At 44.7% G+C, this 18,600-nt stretch overlaps 1 protein-coding gene across 2 annotated transcripts in view; it reads right to left on the bottom strand.

Moving 5' to 3' along the window:
* The window catches only part of LOC128305123 (homeobox protein PKNOX1-like), a 50,307-nt gene that overhangs the window by 10,574 nt on the left and 21,133 nt on the right, over positions 1-18,600 (bottom strand). The gene's annotated exons all lie outside the window — the stretch shown is intronic.

Raw genomic sequence — 18,600 nt, 5'->3', positions numbered from 1 at the left:
GGGGGGATGTCTCATAAATAAACACTGTACAAGCTATCAAATTCAAATCAATATCGGGCCATGATTTTGGGGGCAGTGACGTTTGGAGGTCCTCGAGAATGCCGCATCGTGGAGCATTCCAATTTTTTTCCATTCTTTTTGGCTATTTGGAATGTTATTTCTTGCAAACTGTGTATGACTGCAACTGAAAGGACAGTTTTCCTTTCCCGCCCATGCATTTCCCTATCTTATATGGCAAACAGATTGTTGACTCGTTGCTTCGTCAACTACGCCTTTCTCAGTTCGTCCAACCGGAACCGTATGAGGGAAATCGGAACGAATCAAACTTGCACAACAAAAACGTAACGAAACGAAATTTCGCCTATAAATCCTTACCGAGCCTCTACATTTAAAGCAACAAAAAAAAGCCCTAAACATCATTCGCGATCATTGTGTGTTATCGGCCATGCTTCCACCAGAGTGGAATGACACACAGCACAGGAGTGGAATGAAGTTAAAGTTTATTGTTTTCGGGGGCGAACTACGGGCGATACACATTCTAACTCTCAGCTCTTCAATCGCAGCAACATGCGCCCTTCATTTCACTGGCATGGAGCAAATCGAAATGGTGGGTTTTTGAAATTTTATTCGATCAAGAATTACTTCCCATTTCGCATGAGGGAGGACTCGTCCTCCAAGGCATTTACGAACTTAAAACACGATTTACGACCTAGTGAAAGTCGCCAGTTTTGGCAGCGAAATTGGATTGCATGGGTCGAAGCTTTTAATGCGCCGTCAGGATGAAGTTTGGCAATTGTTTATTCGCTTTCACTCTCTCACTCTCGCTCCCACCGTCTGTTGGGATGGCTGTCCGATGTTTAGACCGATTGTTTCTCCACCGAATGCCCAAAAACACAATTACCCACAGATTGGAGTGGAGGGATACGGCAAATCCGTTTATGCTTTGTCAACCTCCCGCGCTCAGTGCAGTGCAGCAATAAACAATAATCGTTGTTATTATGACAAATGCAACAGTGAACCGGGGGAGGAACCCGCAAGATAGTAAAGGGTTCGTAATGACCGAAGGGTTTTTTGTGTGAGTGTGTGTGGGTATCCTGCGATTTGATTCAGTGCTGGTTCGATATAAATTGTCGTTGCCGCCGATCGTTCGATGGTGCACCTAATCCTTTCGAACAATCGCCGGGAAAATATTAACCCTTCAATGACCCAAGCATTTGATGTCCTTTTGGGGGGGAATTCTTCAGCAGAGAAATATATGTCAATGTTCATTATTTTTGTGTTGGATGGTCTAGGACTGAGCCGTCCGATTTTATTATCGTGAGAATAAATCATCGAAACCAGAACGTAGAACTCGTAATTCTCGTCAATGTTGGCCTTGTCCAATTTCCAATACTTAAAATTCGAACTATTGAAACCTGTAAATCCGTTATATCAAACAGCCCATATTATTCAAACTTGTCGAGCACTCTGTGGACCAGCAGGAAACGCGCTATAAAAAGGATAGCTTTTATTTGGATGTACAAACCGTACACAATTATCGAAGAACCCACGAACTTTCCACCTAGTTAGTGTTAAGCACACTCCCAAAGTCACATTGGGCTATTGACCCGCAAGGGTTAAATCACCAACCACTAGAGCCAGCGCAATTTGGCACAACCAACCGAAAATGGTGCCTCAAAAAACACATCCAAACGACACATTCGCTCCACCGCAGAGGCGGCCACGTATCGTGATGGTTAGTGGGTGGCATCGTACACTCCGCCACCCACCATCCTCGCCCTAATTCGTCATCTCGCGTCATGTCCTATCCCCGGTTACCCAAGCGGTACCACACACACGCACCGACCATGGCGCGCAACAATTTGAAGAGGTTGATTGTGATTTGAATAATTTTGGCTAAATTATGATTCCACATTGCCCGGGCCAGCGCGGATCATTCATCATTGAACCGCACACACCGCTCACACAAATACCGAACCGTTCGATGGGCGATCCGTTGGCAGCCGAGCAACGGATACGGTGCGACAGCATTTCATCAGATAATATTTTAGCGAACGCGCTTCGCAAATGCGAGGATAATGGTGTGTGCCTTTACAACTGTACTTGATGGAGCACATTTTGCTTTAATTATCCTTTATTACTTATCGTAAATCACCGATCGGTCCGGATCGGAGTACTTGTGTGACACGGGATTTTTGCATTGCTTTACCGCTTACCGAACGGACAACAGATCGGATAAGCGCCTTTATCAGAATGCCATTTCGGTCTGTGGTTTTATCGTTTCATTATCAACTGTAGTACTACAAGCTGTAGCTGGCAGTTATTTTGGGAGATGCTTTTGTATTACAGCCGCACCGAACTAATAAGGAGCAAAAATTAATTTACAGATACAGCTCCAGTTCAGTTGTATCGTTATGTACCGTTTCGCATTAATTCGAACCGTCCATTCCGTCGACAAATCGCTTCCATTTGCAATGAGCTACTTCACGTTCAAAACATACAATCAATTCAGCAAACCAAACACTGACGGTCGAAAAATCGTCCACCCGAAACCGACTTACCGACGTGAGGCTCTCTATCTACAAACGTTAGCTGAAGCGAAAAAATAAATAAATACATCAAATCGCCACCAACGTAGCATTAATGGACGCCACTTAGACCTGATGTTGCCTTTCCCCGCAGGACGTCTGCACCTCGCAATCGGACCGATAATTGTATCTATTAAATCAATGCTCACCGTACAAATTATCTCACTCCGTTTGGGAGGTTTTATTTATGGCCAATCAAAACGCCGTCGTAAAGTAAGGTTAGGGTCAGCCAACCGACTCCTCCTGGGGGCAAAAAGTTTTTGCCTAATGGATCTTCGATAGTGAACAGCCAGGGTTTTGCTTTTTTAGTTCGAATTTGAAGTTCGCGGGAAGGCAGGGGTACAGGGGGAGAAAGCGCTGGATGGAAGGTATTTTTGGGGCGTGTGGCATGTTGATAGTGCAAATGGTGCATAGTTAATTTAATGACGTACAATTCACTACCCTGTTCGCGTGCTCGACGTCTAAGTAGACTTCTCTCGGTTAAGCATTTCCTTTTCTCTCCTTCTCACTACGCACTAACTACTAAACAGTCATGTTGTGCGGAGGATATGCCACCGGTTGCTTTCCCTTTTTGCACAAACTCGCTTCAAGGAAGAGCTACAAGATCATGCCTTGTTCTAAGCCAATTTTGAACTTTGCGCCCCTATCGGAATGTTGGCCCCAATGGCATCATCCCGGCCCGGCGGCGATCGAGTCGGGGGTGATTTATTTAACATTTATTTCACGGCCTAGTTAACCAACCGCCCAGTGGTGCCTTTTTCGATCGAGTAAACAAGACTGCGCGCTCTTATCATCCGGCCAAATTCGACGGTGTGGTCCGTGTCCTCGAGTCCCTGACCTTAGCATTTGAACGTCACTGTTGAGTTCCGAGAACCGGATTAATCGATCATTCGCGGTGTGCCTCTTCAGGAGCTTCTTATCAAAAAATGCCCATGGGAATGAATTTCGAATGATCCCTGGAGTGCACAAATGTGGACGGTACAATCAATTTGGCCGTGTGTAATGAGAGTTCATTATCAGCCACAGTTATTGCTGTCCATACTCTCTGCACGCTGCACATCCTTACTTGTTTTACCATGGTGCGAACATATTTGTCTGTCGAAATTCAATTCCAGCTCTGTTTATTTTTCGCCAGTCCTAGCACAGTCAGGAGGCGAGAGAGATTAATTTCTAGCATGCAAAATACCACAAGCTTGCATAATCTGTCCAGCAAGACCCGGCACCCAGAAACCCGTCATAATGTAGCACCATCTGCTGCGGGAGCATGATTAAAGAAAAGCCAAATTTAATGCTGTCGCACTCGCTCTTCCACGGGAACCGGGCGCATATCAAGTGTTTGTTTCTGCTGACATCTGCAACACATTTCGTACATTCGTACGTATGTATGTTTTTCAATTAAGAGTAAATGTGTTGAGCACATCTATAAAATGTCCTACATTAAGAAGAGCGAAGAATTATGGCACAGCTCAACTTAATATATTCTTACGCAGACAAACCACCCACGCAGAAGTGTGCACAGTGTTTCTGCAAACAAAGTTGGGTCTTCGCAGATGCATCCTGCACATGAAGTAGTAGGTACGTATTTAAAATTCTAAGTTCTCTAAAAGGCACCTCTCCAAAGCACCTCAAAATAACTCTCATCGCCACCTTGTTACTGTCTTCTTGTCTGGCAATGTTCCTCGAGCTGCAAGCGTTGATGTAATCTTTTTTTTTGTCATCTTGAAGCTGCTTTTACCATTATCTTGAACGAGAACAAACTCTGCTTTTCTAAGCGCTCATGGGAAATTCAATCGAGTTCAGCGTCCGTAAACAAACCCCCACAAAATGCACAGCGCTTCCAGGGCATAATTCCCTGCGTCGAACGGCAAAGAGCAGACCTTGCTACAGCAACAAAATAAGCTGCAAAAGCGTGTAATTTATGCTAAAATTTTAGCGCCAAAAACTTTTGCACCGACGCCGCTCCTCCCGAGGAACCGACGACGGGCCAGGATGGCTAGAATTGGGAAAACTTGCATCGTTCCACTCTGTCATGGTGCTAAATTTATCGGCACCGCAAAGCCGCAAAGGACGACATATGTCTGTTTAAAAAAGACGCCGTCCAGGGGAAGGAGTGTACGGGATGGGCGGTTTATGGAACAGGCGGGCACATGTGGTATTTATTGGAAGTGAAAGCATTTAACAGAGGCATGTGTTGCTTAAATGAATTTCGGAGGCAATGCTTAGTGCTCGCCCGTTAGCCGTCGGGTGGCTGAAGGCTCATCATACTGGGTTGATCAATTTGGTACGTAAACATTGGCGTTTAGGTGTTTGCTATTGAATACTTGCCCTTAAAGGGTACTCTAGCAATTCTTTTAATCCATTGCTGGGCAACCCATCTGGTAGAGAAACAAGTATTCAGTCACCCTATTTTGACTCATGTGTTCCACCAAAAACATACTTTTTTTTAAACATCGTCAGAGTATAACAAGTGTATCAAAGCGTGGGGGTTTTCAGCGTGCTCAATTCTTTAACCCCGATGAACTTCGGTTTAACGGCAGTGAAATCAGAAATATAACACCAATTAAAAGGACATTCGATGGCCCATCAATGTCACTGGAACGGGACGCACACGAACCATTGTTGCGGTACACAGCTCGTAGTTTATTGATAAGCACATTCCATTCCATATTGCCACCATCGAGCGGCGGGAAGTGTGGTCGCATTATACCAACCAGTAACCTTTTCGCGAGGGCACGAGGAGATTGTGTCGCGCAACGCGATCTAAATACAATAAAACTTGCCCGTGCGCCTTTTTTTTGTTGCCTTGCGCGAGCACGAGAGCCCCCATTTGCTTGCGGCGGTGTGTGCGCTTTGAAGTTTACATCGTTCTCGGTTATCTTGGAGACGCAATGTTCCGGCGAAGTACGCGACCGAGAGAGTGAGTAACGTTACAGTTTAAACTGCAACGCTTCGGGTTTCCCTTGTGGGACCACAACAAGTCGGGCAATGCGTCGAGTAATCTCTTCTTAAATAAACGGTCACTTTGAGTGGAGCCGCATCCGAGTCACCGTGCTGCCAGAAGTTGCCACACATAATCCCTCCGTCAACAACCGCGGCCGGTCACGGGCAGAACTTCCCGTTTGAGATACACCGCCACAATTAGGCTCAATTAAACTCGCCAAACCCGTGGGTTGTGTATTTGAATATTTTATCGCGCATAAGTACGTCGCATCTTGGGAACGCGCTGAGAAGATATGGTACCATAAAGGGCACGCTGCTCAATACTGCCACCATACCATGTCGGCAGCCTTCAGTTTCGGCTGCAATAAATCGCTCCTTTTGCGGAAGAGTATGTTGAGCAAACTATTATCACTGTAATGCAGTTTTAAATTGTTATCTTGTGCTCCAAACCAGCGATATGATAAATAACCTATTCGTTTTCTAATTTACGCAACACAACGGCAACATACGGTCTGTTTATGGGAACAAACATCTCCAACACTAAAGCTGACATAAAAGACACAATTCACAAGGCGTTTATATCTCGAATGACGAAAGATTACCCCGGGCAGTCGAAAGCAGTCCAATAAACAGTAGCACAACACCAATAAACCTTAACCGAATCGCACTGGAACGCCAGCATCGTGCTGGTAATTCCGGACAAAACACGGTGCCCAGTAAAGATAACAACGCGTGTTGGTATCGGGTGAGAAAAAAAGGTGTTTACTATTTCTTTGCACTTTGTACTTACGCGATCGTAAAGTGACGGTGGCGAATCTGGTAGACGGTAATTATCGGGACCAGCTCATAAAGCGTCTGTCCTTCCTTTTATATGAGCGATTATAACACTATGAAGTGGCATTTATTACACTATAGAAATTACAGGGCATTCGGAGGAAAAAGACACTCGTTCAAGGGAAACATAACACGTCGGATTATGAATTTGTGAATTATGAATTATGTGATTATGAATTACTGTTCTGACCACAATTTCTAATCAATAAATTAATCGATAATATTATTTCCTAAGGTCAGGCGCAGGCTTATATCATTTAAAAGTCGTTGTCTAAGTTGTTTGTTTTCGAACACTGTTGAGAAAGCAGTAAATGACACCCCCACCTGTACTCTAGTCTCTCCGGTTTCTTCAGCAAAAACTCACAAACCAAAATCAGATGAAACGAGTCAGCGTGCTGCAAAAGTGACCCACCAAGTAAGATGACTCCCGCACGCTGGGACTCCATGTGTTCTCACTGTATTTATTTCTTCGTACTATAGAGCACGGAAGAAGCAGCTGAAACGACTCCCAGGGTTGCATAGAAATGGGGCGAAAAGCGCTTCCTTGCCGCACATCCTAAATTTCCATTCGAATTTTCTACTCCATGCAGGGAACGTGAATGACGTTGCCGCTTCATCCCTTTCCGTCCCGATACAATGTTCGGTAATGTGTGAGTATGCGGCGCTCATACATAATACATTCAGCGCTAGGAAGAGGGAGATTTCCAAAGCAAACCGCGTCAAACATTCGACATTTGCTTCCATTCGCCTTGGCCAAGCTCTGCGCTCAGGTTCCTTTCCAACAGTGGGTTCCTTTCATCTAGCTTATTGCAACTATTCCTGAAATTTTGCATTTTACACCCTTTCTTTGGGAGACTTTTATAATTTACGTCAAGTTTAAGATGAATATTTATTCATTGACTCACCCTGACTTGCCATTAAAAGAAAATGCATTTCTTCATTTCGCTTCCTCCTTCTGCCCATTTTACCCACATTCAAGTCATACATTTTCCTTTCCGTGTCTGCAAAGCAGAAGCTTATCATTATGCCCCATCATCCCAAACACGCTCCTTCGTCCGCAAACAAACAAACAAACAAACAAACAAAAATCGCCAGATCACCAGCCACCAAAACCACAAATAACAATGCTCCGAAAGCGAAAGATAACATTGAGAGGTGCGGAATCATAATGCAAGCAACCACCACATGCTCCTCCGGCATCATGTCCTCCGCCCGTATTCGCATGAAAGAACGTGATGGCGTCCACGTACCCACACGCTTGCCAAGAAGCGCCATGTCGGTAACGTTTTTGATGAAAGAACTTCCAGCGCCGGCAGAGCTGCAGCTGAGCGAAGATGACAGCAGGGAAAAAATGGTATCCGCATCCTTCCCTTGGCGCAAGAAGCGCAGGGCAGGATTCAAAACCTTCGCAAGCATAGCAGTGTGCACCACTGTTAGCTACGAATTGGCGATGATGCGCACGGAGAAAAAGCGAGAGCGGAAACAACGACGGTTTGGCCACTGTGTCCAGAATGAAAAGCAGGATTCACCCCCGATCGCATGGAACGGTGAGAATCCGGTCGATGGTGACTTCCCCAGTCGAGGTACGGTTGCGCGATTGAAGAAAGGAGACAGCCGAAAACGCTGTTGCGGGCAAAAACCCAAGAAAAACTGCAATAAAACGCAAATGTTACCTTTAATATAGAAAATATTCCCGCCACCGCCACGGAAAATGGAAAACGGATTTGATAGAGGAGCAGCGCAACGGATGAAACAGTTCACGTGAGGTTGAGCCAGAAGAAGAGCGACATGATGGTGAGTGATTTCCTAACCGAGGCTTTGTTCAAGCACTGACTGATCGTACACGGTCGGTTTCGATCGGTAGCCATGAAATATTATTAAAATACTACAAGTTGCCACTACTCAGCCACTGCTTGAGGAAGCTCTAACATTCGACACGATTTTTTGCCAAACACTCAATCACACTACACCACGGAGTTGGGTAACAAAATTTCGAACCACACAAAGCTAGTTAAATTAACCTCCAACGCAATCGGCACCAGGCATGATCCGCAAAAACTCGCTCCGCTTCGATCTCCCCATCCCATCTCTGTCGGCCTAATGAGCTGAAATCTCTTTATGCAAACGTTAAAGGCAAAAGGGCACTAACTAAGCACGAAATATACAGCAAAACAAAAACAATCAACCTTCCCAAACAACTTGCGATCCTGGCCGTGCGGTTTAACAGCCCCCCGAAAAACGATCCCCTTTTCAGTGTGTTTTCCCAATGTGTAACAACCTGGCGTAGAACTTCGTCACGCAATCGAAACTAGCAACGAACCGAAAATTGGCTCCAAACGTAGGCGAAAAGCTAACCGGAGCAGGAAAAACTATTTTCTCTGCTCACGCAAAAATACAATCTCATTATCCTCAAACCCATTGGCCGCACCGGCTAGTGGTAGACGCTTTCTTCCCTCCTAGTATTTTTTTTATTTTGGTTTGTGTTTAGTACACCCCGAAATATGGGACGGAGTGACCAAATTATCGTAACCGACCAACCACCATCACACACAAAAAACAACAACAAGAGAAATCGGAATATTCAATTATTTATAAAGATTCAGATTATCCAATTAAGGGCTGGTTCTCGCATCGACGAATAGGTCCTGCTCCTTACTACGGTCTATGCGTCTGCCAATAACTGATACACGGGAACGACCCTGCTCGTTTGGATGCGTGCGGTATCCGAGCGTCTGTTCGGTTCAAACGGTAACCGTAAGCATATTTTACACATTTACAAGAAAAAACAATGGCCAATAAAGTAGAGTACGGGTGCTTTATATTTTTATTGCAATTTTCAAAACATTTTTGCTGAAATAAACAGCTATCAACGACAATTTGAATGCGTGTACAAAAGGCACAGCAACACGAAACCCCGTACACAATCACTACAATTCTGGTCAAACGTGGAAGCGACATTACTTCGTACAAATAGGCACGACACTTCCCTCTCCTGGTAAAGAGGAAATTTATGTTACATCCCCCAAAGAATGGAGGCAAATTAAGCGAAGCCTATCAAACGAAAACTCACCCGTCGGTCAGAAAATAGACCGATCTGAAACAGTTTTGACCACCAGATCTCATTCGGTAAGCGGTCTGTTGGAGCACAGAGAACGACCGAGGGGTTTGTACCTTCACTAGGCATGGGGATTAAACTACACCTAAAACTCTTTAGTATTTAGCGTACCCCTTACCCCGAATCCTGCATGATCGGACGAGCCAAACCTCAGGAAAGAGATATTTTTTCTCCGCATAACAACTTCTATTCCGTAAGCGAGGGCGAGATAAGGGAGTCGTTGGGTTGGGTAAGGTGATTGTTGATGAGCTTCTTAGCCAGTGGAAGACTATTGGTAGAGATTACCAACCGTCTTAACCACCTCCATGAGACCAGGGCAACCCCCAGAGCACACGGGGTGTGCAAGTAACTGACACCGGTAATAACAAGCACTATATACTCACAGTGGACGGGTAAATTGAATGACTACAAATGAAATGAAGCCCAAATCCCTGAAAGCATGTCACATTCACCCTTCCCCCATCGGACAAGGGACTACGGATGATCCCGTACCAATACTCTGGAGATGCTCCAGAGCTCGGAGTTTTTGCTGTTAATGCCCAACGCAATTTCCACCATCGCCAGTGTCCCAAAAATACGGTGTGTGTGGACTAGAACTCATTGCAACCATATCGTCCGTAGGTGATCTTGATTCTCGTCCAAAGTGAACATTCACGGGGCATGGGGTGTACAGGCCTATGCAGCGAGGGTGGGTGGATGGAGATGATATTGAAAGTCCTGATAATCCTTGACCCAACTCCGTCCCCCGAGGCGCCGAATCTGACGATGCTCGTTCATAACTAAATAGGAGGATCGAATTTTATCGAACAGCAGCAACAGTACGAAGAATGAGATTTCGTGTCCCTAAGTCTCCTGCCCCTCCGGAACACCCCCTCGAGAAGAACCTAATGCCCATTACAAGGTTTTTACCCTTTTTGTGGCTCCCGTGTCCCCGCTAGCCATCCGACCATCCTCTCGCCGTTAATGCCCCTGGGTTTCCCAAGGATCAGAGCGGGTTTTAGTGTGGCACGTTAAAAAAAAAGAATCAAACTACGATGATGACACAACAATGTGGTAGCTTTTTGGGAGAACGCTTTCCTACCAGCAACTCGGTCCTGCCCGTTCCCTTGATGCTGCCCACTGGATGCTTTTAGCGGTGCGGAGCGGTGGATGGAGCGACCGAGAGTCCAATTGATTATGGAAAGTTTTGGCAGCCGTTTTCCAGCGCACGAGAGATTGTTCAAAGTGGACTACTTTGCATATAAATGACGGTGAAGTTTTTTGGGCCGAGCGTGTGTCCTGCGAGATGGAGAGCGAGTGGGAATTTTTGTGTGAAATTAATGTAAAAAATACGAAACCAACAATTTTGTATCCTTCCACTCCTCGGTTCGGTTTTAATCAACGCAAACTAACGTTAAATACGCCCCGCTCTGGTACTGGGTGCGAGCTTTTATTAGTTCGAAAATCAAACAGTTTATGTGAGGCAACCCTTTCTGCATCGCAACCGGCAGTTCAGGGTAATGAAGGCATCCCGAGGCCTGGAAACGAAGACGCTATGCTTCATTACGCGGAGAAAAGGGAAGGATGAAGTAGCAAGTAGCAAGTCCTTCCTTCCCGTTCAATTGGCGAAAATGAATTCTGGTTCTGCCGGAAGTCATCAGATTATTAAAACCTCACAACTCCTAAAAGTGTTCCCGCCTTCGATATAAACTAATTAACGCGGTACGAGATGGGAAAAAATTAAATCCACTCAGTAGTAAAACCGAGAACAAAGTGAATTTCTGTGTTGCTACAACGAAACGATACTACGGTAGGACGATTGTTTTGGGACTGGGAAGGCAGATGGTTCTTGTACTGGCACATGTTTTACATTAAAATTTGGCCAAAAGTACTCGTCGACGTAGTTGTGCTAGGACACGTTGCAGCGATGTTTGCTTAATGGATGGATACATCCAGAAGAGAATTCGCGGAATACTGTGCCTATGTAATGCAATGAAATTAATATTCAAAATATTATTCCACATTCCGGTGCCTTAAACATAGCCCTCTCATTTAACACTAAAAAGATACTACAACTGTCCGCTAGTGGCTTTTAGCAGTACTATAAAATCATAAATAATGTTATGTGGGATTTGACAATTAAATAGATCGAGATGACTCAAGGTGGCTATCTAAATATCTAAAAATATGTATAAAATCTTTATTTTTTCGATTTACGCTATGTAACTTTTACACGCGAAGGAAAATAACCAACCAGAATTAAACCAAAACCCACAGTTACACTACTTTACATTAAAATAAATACGCCAACTCTGCGCTCATTCCACACCACATCCCAACGATACTTAATATGACGGCGTAACCTTCCACCCGAAAACAAGCCACAGCAAACACAGGAAGGGTGTTAGATATGATTTATGTACCAATAACCCACCAATTGACATCGAAATCACCCTGTTGGTGTCGTCCTGTCGAATGCCAACGGCTAGATTCCCTGCCGCATCCAAACCATGTCCCCAGTTGGAGAGGATATGATACCCTTTCTCCCAAGGAAAGGTCATTAAATACATCAAACCATCGTGTCGTCGGGATGACGGAAGTGGAAACATTTTTCCATGTCCAGCACAATTAAGCCTTAAATGTTCAGTGGCACCAAGCAGGGGGGAAAAGGAGGTCACAAAAAGGGAGCTGGAGAACAAGCTTCTTCGCTCTTTTTCTTCGCTAGTACGATTGTGCTGATGGGACGAATGTGGTTCCATGTGTAAATTATGAGCGCCAGCCAAAACGAGGAACCAACCATCAACCGGCACAAAAACAACCCCGAAACGTCGTGTACTTCAAGGTTGACCATTAGTTTTAGTCCGGTTCACAAGTTCGGAAAAATGAAAGATCTTGGATTCGAGGCGAAGCTACAGTGGAATGTGAACCGGAAGAAGTTCAGACAAGCCACAAAGAATTCGACGCTGCTCGTGCAAGAAGTCCTGCCAAATGAAGAAAGTACTGCAAGGGATAAGTCAAAGGGACGACTCGGTGCTGCCTCGGGAGAAGCGACCGTGCAAGGGGGACGGATGAAAAGAAAGTTGTACAAGTGCCAGTAAATCATATTTTTGTGTAAAAATCACATTAAAACCACATGCTACTCATACTGCACGTCGCTGCTTGTGGGACTCGATTGCCGCAGCGCGCGCGCCATCATCAGCCGCCATCACAACATCGTTCATATATTAGTGTGATGCCGTCGGTTTTATTGCTTTTGCGCTTCCGCCCACTCTTTGGTGGCCCCTGCGGTTGATCTCTCCGCGCCTCGGGTGGAAAAACTTCTCCGAAAGGATCTCCACACGCTCGAAGGGGTGAATGAAGGCGAATCGAGTATGTTCACATTTCTGCTTGATGTACCCTGAATTCCTCGCCCCAGCCGCACTAAGGACAGTGGTGGCCAAAAGAGAACGCGGAGGGAAAACCGCATTTTATTCACCCCAAAACAAAACGAAACCCCATCGGTAAATGTGTCGCACGGAAAAATCGTCATTTAAATGTTGCGAACCAAACTTTTCCTCCGACCCAAGGGCCATCACACCGTGGTCTCGGGCCTTGTGGCTCCACAGTATAGAGCGCACAGAAAAAGCACATAAATATATGCTTGACTGTGGTATGGAGGGATAGAACATTAGAACATTTCTTTCCAGTTAAAACCCCTTACTGGACAGATTACACGTCGATTCAAAACCGGGCCAGATCACAACCCAGATGGAACGGCGAACAATAGTATGCAAACGTGTGTTACGCTATATCACCCTTTTTGATGCCCGATCTTTGGTGGTCTTGGTCAGCGGCCAAAAACCACCCCGAAAGCACAACAAAACCGAAATGTTAACCAAACTTATGTTACCATTATTTACGGGTGTACGTGTGCATTTGACGCATGAGGGAAAAACTTTGTTCTTTGGGCCTGGAATACGGAGATACTGAAATTGTACTTTTGAAACTCTACTTCGTCCAAGATAGATAGATCTCAGATAGTATTCCAAGTTAACAAAAAGTTTTAACAAAAGCGATCAAATGATGTTCAAAATGGAGTACTCTTATAATGTTGGTTGAATTGTCTTCATATGTATGCATGATCTGATAGAAATGTACTTCCCGACTTTTATGCTTTAGTGAACCGAGGTGTTCCTAGTCTTATCTCTGAGTATTAAAAATAATGTTTTGTACTAATTCTCCTTCCAGGTCTTTGGCATGAAGGATTGCAGACCATGATGGAGCTGATAAGTCTGCAACTCGCAGATGACTCTTCTATCGTCTCACTAAACATTAAACACACAAATCCTTCTAAATAACGGATCGCTGTCAAACCTAGAATGTTCCAGGTTTATCTTCAGGTGATCGACATCCAATTGTCAAGGAATCGTGAACACGGAAAATATATTATTAATATTCTAACTACTTTTAAATTGTAATACCAACGCCAATGGTCAAGTTTTCAACGTTCAATAAACGAATGACAACTAATTTACTACCTCTGAGGAAATTTTGTTGCCAAAGCATTGTTGGTTGATTCTTTTAAAATAACTGCATTAGCATTTATCTTATCAGCTTAACATCGAAATTCATTCTCACTGTAACTTTAGCTAAACGCCGAAAGCTTATCATCAAAGCAAGAGCATAACAGTGCGAGGGAAAAATCTTAATTAATTAAAATTAAGTCATAACAAAGTCCCGCTTCATGAGCATCCTCTACATTCCGAGGACTTTGACTTCAGCAGCGAACAGATTCCTAAAATGGACACGTCGCGAGACGCAAGAACAAAATGGGATTTGTCTGGTCAATCGACTTCAAAGATAAACCCCCACGAGCTCCATTATATCTCGCTGGCGTAGCGCACGGACTCACGGGTGTTAGAAAATGACAATAATCCAATGGAAACTCGCAATGGAAATGGAATCAACGCGCGATCTGCCACGTTTGTGCCAGCGCCACATTACCGCTCGTGGTGAGCGCATTTTCTCATGCTTTGCTTTAAAAAATGCTTTAATTAATGTTGCAAAATGTGCCCTTGGCAAAAGGGTTTGCTCCACCACGAGCAGGACGAAACCGTACCAAACACAATGGGGAGGAAAAATCCTTTCAGCGAAAGATCCTTAATCGCCCAGCGCTGTGCCGTGCTGATTTTGTGGAAGAATAAAAGTAGAACGAACAAGGCGAGTAAAGTGAGTTAATCTAACATCAGGCACCGCTGCATTGCAAAGTGGCAGAATTCTATCACGTCCGGAATGTGTTTTTTTGTCCAAAAAATAATTAACTTAATTACGGAGTGGCTGAGGAGCAAGCGCGCCCAACCTGCAAACACAACATGCAAACTATGTACGAGGGAAGGCAAAAGTAAAACCTCAAAAAAGGAAATCACAGAAGGAGTAAACCATACACTGCACGAATATGGTTTCTACTAAATATCGCCCTCACAGCGCTTGATTCCCTCCCAGAAAGGCGTTTGAAAACTTCGCAAGAGTGAGATTCTATCGCCACCTTTAAGCGGTCGTCAGAAAAGTTGAAGGGCTCTTCAGACTTACCACTCAATTAAATTTGACAAATTCCATATTCCATCGGCAAAGGTGTGCGACTCAGACACGGCGGATCAAGGGGTTGCAGTGTACGGGACACTTCCTACAGAGAAGAAAACGGAAAGAAAATGTGTCTTTATTGTAAGAGGTTACGAGTTTTTGCAACATGGGCAGAAGAGTTCATTAACTCGCAAGTAAAGCACGGTTCGACTGAAGCCTGATGTAAGATGGGTTAGAGAAGAGGAGCCCATTTGAATTATTAACAAGCATGTTGTCATGACGACCCTTGAAGATGACGTTTCAAGTGACTGTTGTGAAACATTTTAAGAATAATCAATCGAATGACGAGGTTTGGAGCAACTTAAAAGCAATGTCCGTGGCGGAACGAACACTATGCAGAAAAAGTGTCCAAATAATGTCCAAAGAACTAACTTGCCTTTCCGTCCACCAGAAGAAAACACTCGGCACATGAGTAATGGTGTTTCATTTTGCACTTTTTCCGATCAAAAGCGAACCAAAAACACGCCGAAGTATGCGCGTCTTGTGGAACAAAGTAATAATCATAAACCAATAGCCCCACACACAGCCCCAGCACAGCACAGCAGTTCCTCAAGTCCTCCACCAACCATCCGCAACACACTGTGGAACCAGACCAGGCCCAGGCCCTTCAGATAAGAAAAGAAATGCAACTCAAAATGACGTTAGCCCATGGTCGTTTTCTGTTTGTTTCCTCAATCATTTTGTTCTCCCCACTGTTTCACTTTAATATTGCCCTCCAACAAGATGAACTGTCAAAACGATGGTTTTGTACGCCGCTCCGCTCGTTATCTCCCGCTGGGTCTGGTCGGTGCCGGTGTCTGATCTTCGCTCTATTTAAAGCAAATAAATAAATGCAGCAAAAACGCGCAACGTCAAAACGCACGGAATTGCAGGGCAGAAAGGAGAAAAAAGAAATGGCCACAAAAATTGGCTCTGACTCAGATCGATCCACGGCGCGTGGACGTTCTTTTCGTTTTCGGTTTGGTTTAAGAATTATTAAGTTGCCTCCAAACGAAAGCTTGTTAAATCTCTTCTCCCCTTTCCTCGCTTCCCTTTACCGCGATACAAATCCATCCCAGAATCGCTTTAGTCCAACGCGCGGGCGATGGAAATTCGTGATGCCATGACGTGCATTTTTAATCGACACCAGCACCGAGACTGTGGAATAGGCGAGGCTTCAAAAGTTGAAACGTTTATTAAAGTGTCCGAAGTTGTACCGCGTACAGTCAAGACGTTGAGGTGGAGTCCATCTTTTAGGCATTGTACAATTCACCATTGTTTTCTTTGACGGCTTATTGTTGCAACCCCAAGCTGTATCCGTTCGAGGAGAGGCTTACACAACTGTATCTCAAACAAGTGTCAGAATAAAAGCATTATGCCCACTCAAGGGTTAAATGTCTATGCGGTGTGGTGCATTGCGCTGTGGCTCTGCAAAGGAAGAACACTACAGCTCAGAGTTCTCCCACGCCAACTCCACACGCAAGTCCTCCAAACCATGGACGTTCTACAGAAGCCAACCGCGTTTTTGGGTTATTGTCAATAGGTTTTTTCCACCGCTCGAGAGGGTTTTATGGAGAGGTTTTGTGGATTGCAACGCGTACCCTTCAAGAATCGTCATAATCATCGGACGCGACATGGGCAGGTTGGCAGGCAGGTCGGACTCGAGTTCTCGGGTCCCGGGCCTTGGTGGATTGTTTCACTCCCAGGGAGCGAAACGTCGCGAGGCGATGGCGCTAAAACGGTTTTCGAAAAACTATTAACGGTAGTAAACATTCCGGACACGTTTTACATGGATTTCGTTCGCTTCTCGCGGCGGTTCCTACTCTTGCTGCCATCCATCTCCTGGGCATGGAAGGCGGAGAAGCCTTACAAATCTCTCTCCCGGGCGTACGTTGGATTCCGACGTTCGTAATAAGGGGTATTTTGGTGTACGCCGCTATCCTCGTTCAACAACTCATCTTTCCCAGCAGCTGAACCGGTCCCCACGTAGGCTGGCGGATCGGTGAAGGACACATATATCCCACGTTGGATATCTTCCTAAGCGCTACGCTACAGACCCATCAAAAGATTTCCGCGAGGATCGGATGTGGAACTAAATTACGAACGCAACGAGCGATGCCTTTCTCCGGCAGCGACGCCTCTCTGATGCGTACCGTACGTTAGTCATACTGGCGACATAATTTCCAGTTTCGCCTTTCTCTGAGGTTTGTTCGGGCGGACAGGACCGCAAGGGGGGAATGGGGGGATGATAATTTGACGAAATGAGACACTGTCCGTTCGCTCGTTTGCATATCTAAACGCAGCGCTGTTCGTAGCTGGCAATGGTGTTGAAGATATGGACGTGTCTGCGAAACGAATCACGAAAGACCTACCACTCATTGGAGTGAAATAATTAGTTTAACTCGTCCCAGCAACAGGGTGCAATAGAACAAGGGAACTGGGAACAAAGCGTGGCTGCTTTGTGGCGAACACTGGTTTGACATTTTCGGTTTGACTATTTTTCGATTGAGATAAGTTCAATGCAAAGCGGAATCTCGCGCGCAATCTAAAGATTATCCTTACGTTCTTTAACCAAAAATAAACTCATCGTACATTCTGACAAAACCTGTTAACACCTTGCTAGTCTTGTGGAAACTGTGGATGTGATGGGATGGGATGCCGAATTACTGTACACTGTCAAACAATTTACTGCCAGTTTAAACAAATCATTATCCGTTCAGGAAAAAAAACCATCCACAACATGTGGCTATCCACATCCTATACCCAAAAATACCTGTTCGAAACATTTACACAAACAATTACCATCTGGTGCGTCCTCGTACCCAAAATGCCCGGTAGCAGCTTCCCATGGCAAATTCGACACTGTTTAACAACACATTAAACGAGGCGCTAACCAGCAGCGCAATCGAACGGTTAAGCAGCACGATTGGTGGCTCTGGCAGCTTTCTTAACATTGACATCCCTGACAGCCCGCAGTGCCGTACGTTTTTGAGTGAGACGTTTTTTATCCAATCCACAAAACGGAAAACATCCCAATTAGTACCAGACTTTACCTATTTTCGGGCACTGCAAACACATGGGTGGAGTTGATATTTTTAGAGAAGTTTCTCGCAATCCATTTCTCTCGTTACTCTCGCGACCGATAAGCATCGGAAGTTTGTGTTGACAGTTGCATTTATCGAGCAACATTATGGGTCTAACTCGTTCAGCTGCTGAGTTTTTTTTCCTCGCCTACTGTTCAACTCAATCTTCCACGTGCAAGAAAATATTTAAGAAATAAAAATAGAAAAAATGAAAAACCTTACTCATTAAAACAACAAAGTCGCATAAATAGAAGCAAAGTTTTAAGGACAGGCCACAACAACAAAACATCCTTTTCTTGTTCCAAAAAACTGTACTGCATCGATAAAACTAAACGAAACAAACTTCAGCTTCGTTAAGATCACGTAATCTAGGTGCAACAAAAAAATAAGAAATGAAATAAAAACAGCACAACAACAGCCAACTTGTCGATAGTGTCTAGCTAAACCAAATTTAAATTATAAT

The sequence above is a fragment of the Anopheles moucheti genome, chromosome 3 (assembly GCF_943734755.1).
Source record: "Anopheles moucheti chromosome 3, idAnoMoucSN_F20_07, whole genome shotgun sequence".
NCBI classification, from domain to species: domain Eukaryota; kingdom Metazoa; phylum Arthropoda; class Insecta; order Diptera; family Culicidae; genus Anopheles; species Anopheles moucheti.
The sequence above is the reverse complement of the archived record's forward strand: the minus strand, read 5'-3'. Positions and strand labels throughout refer to the sequence as shown.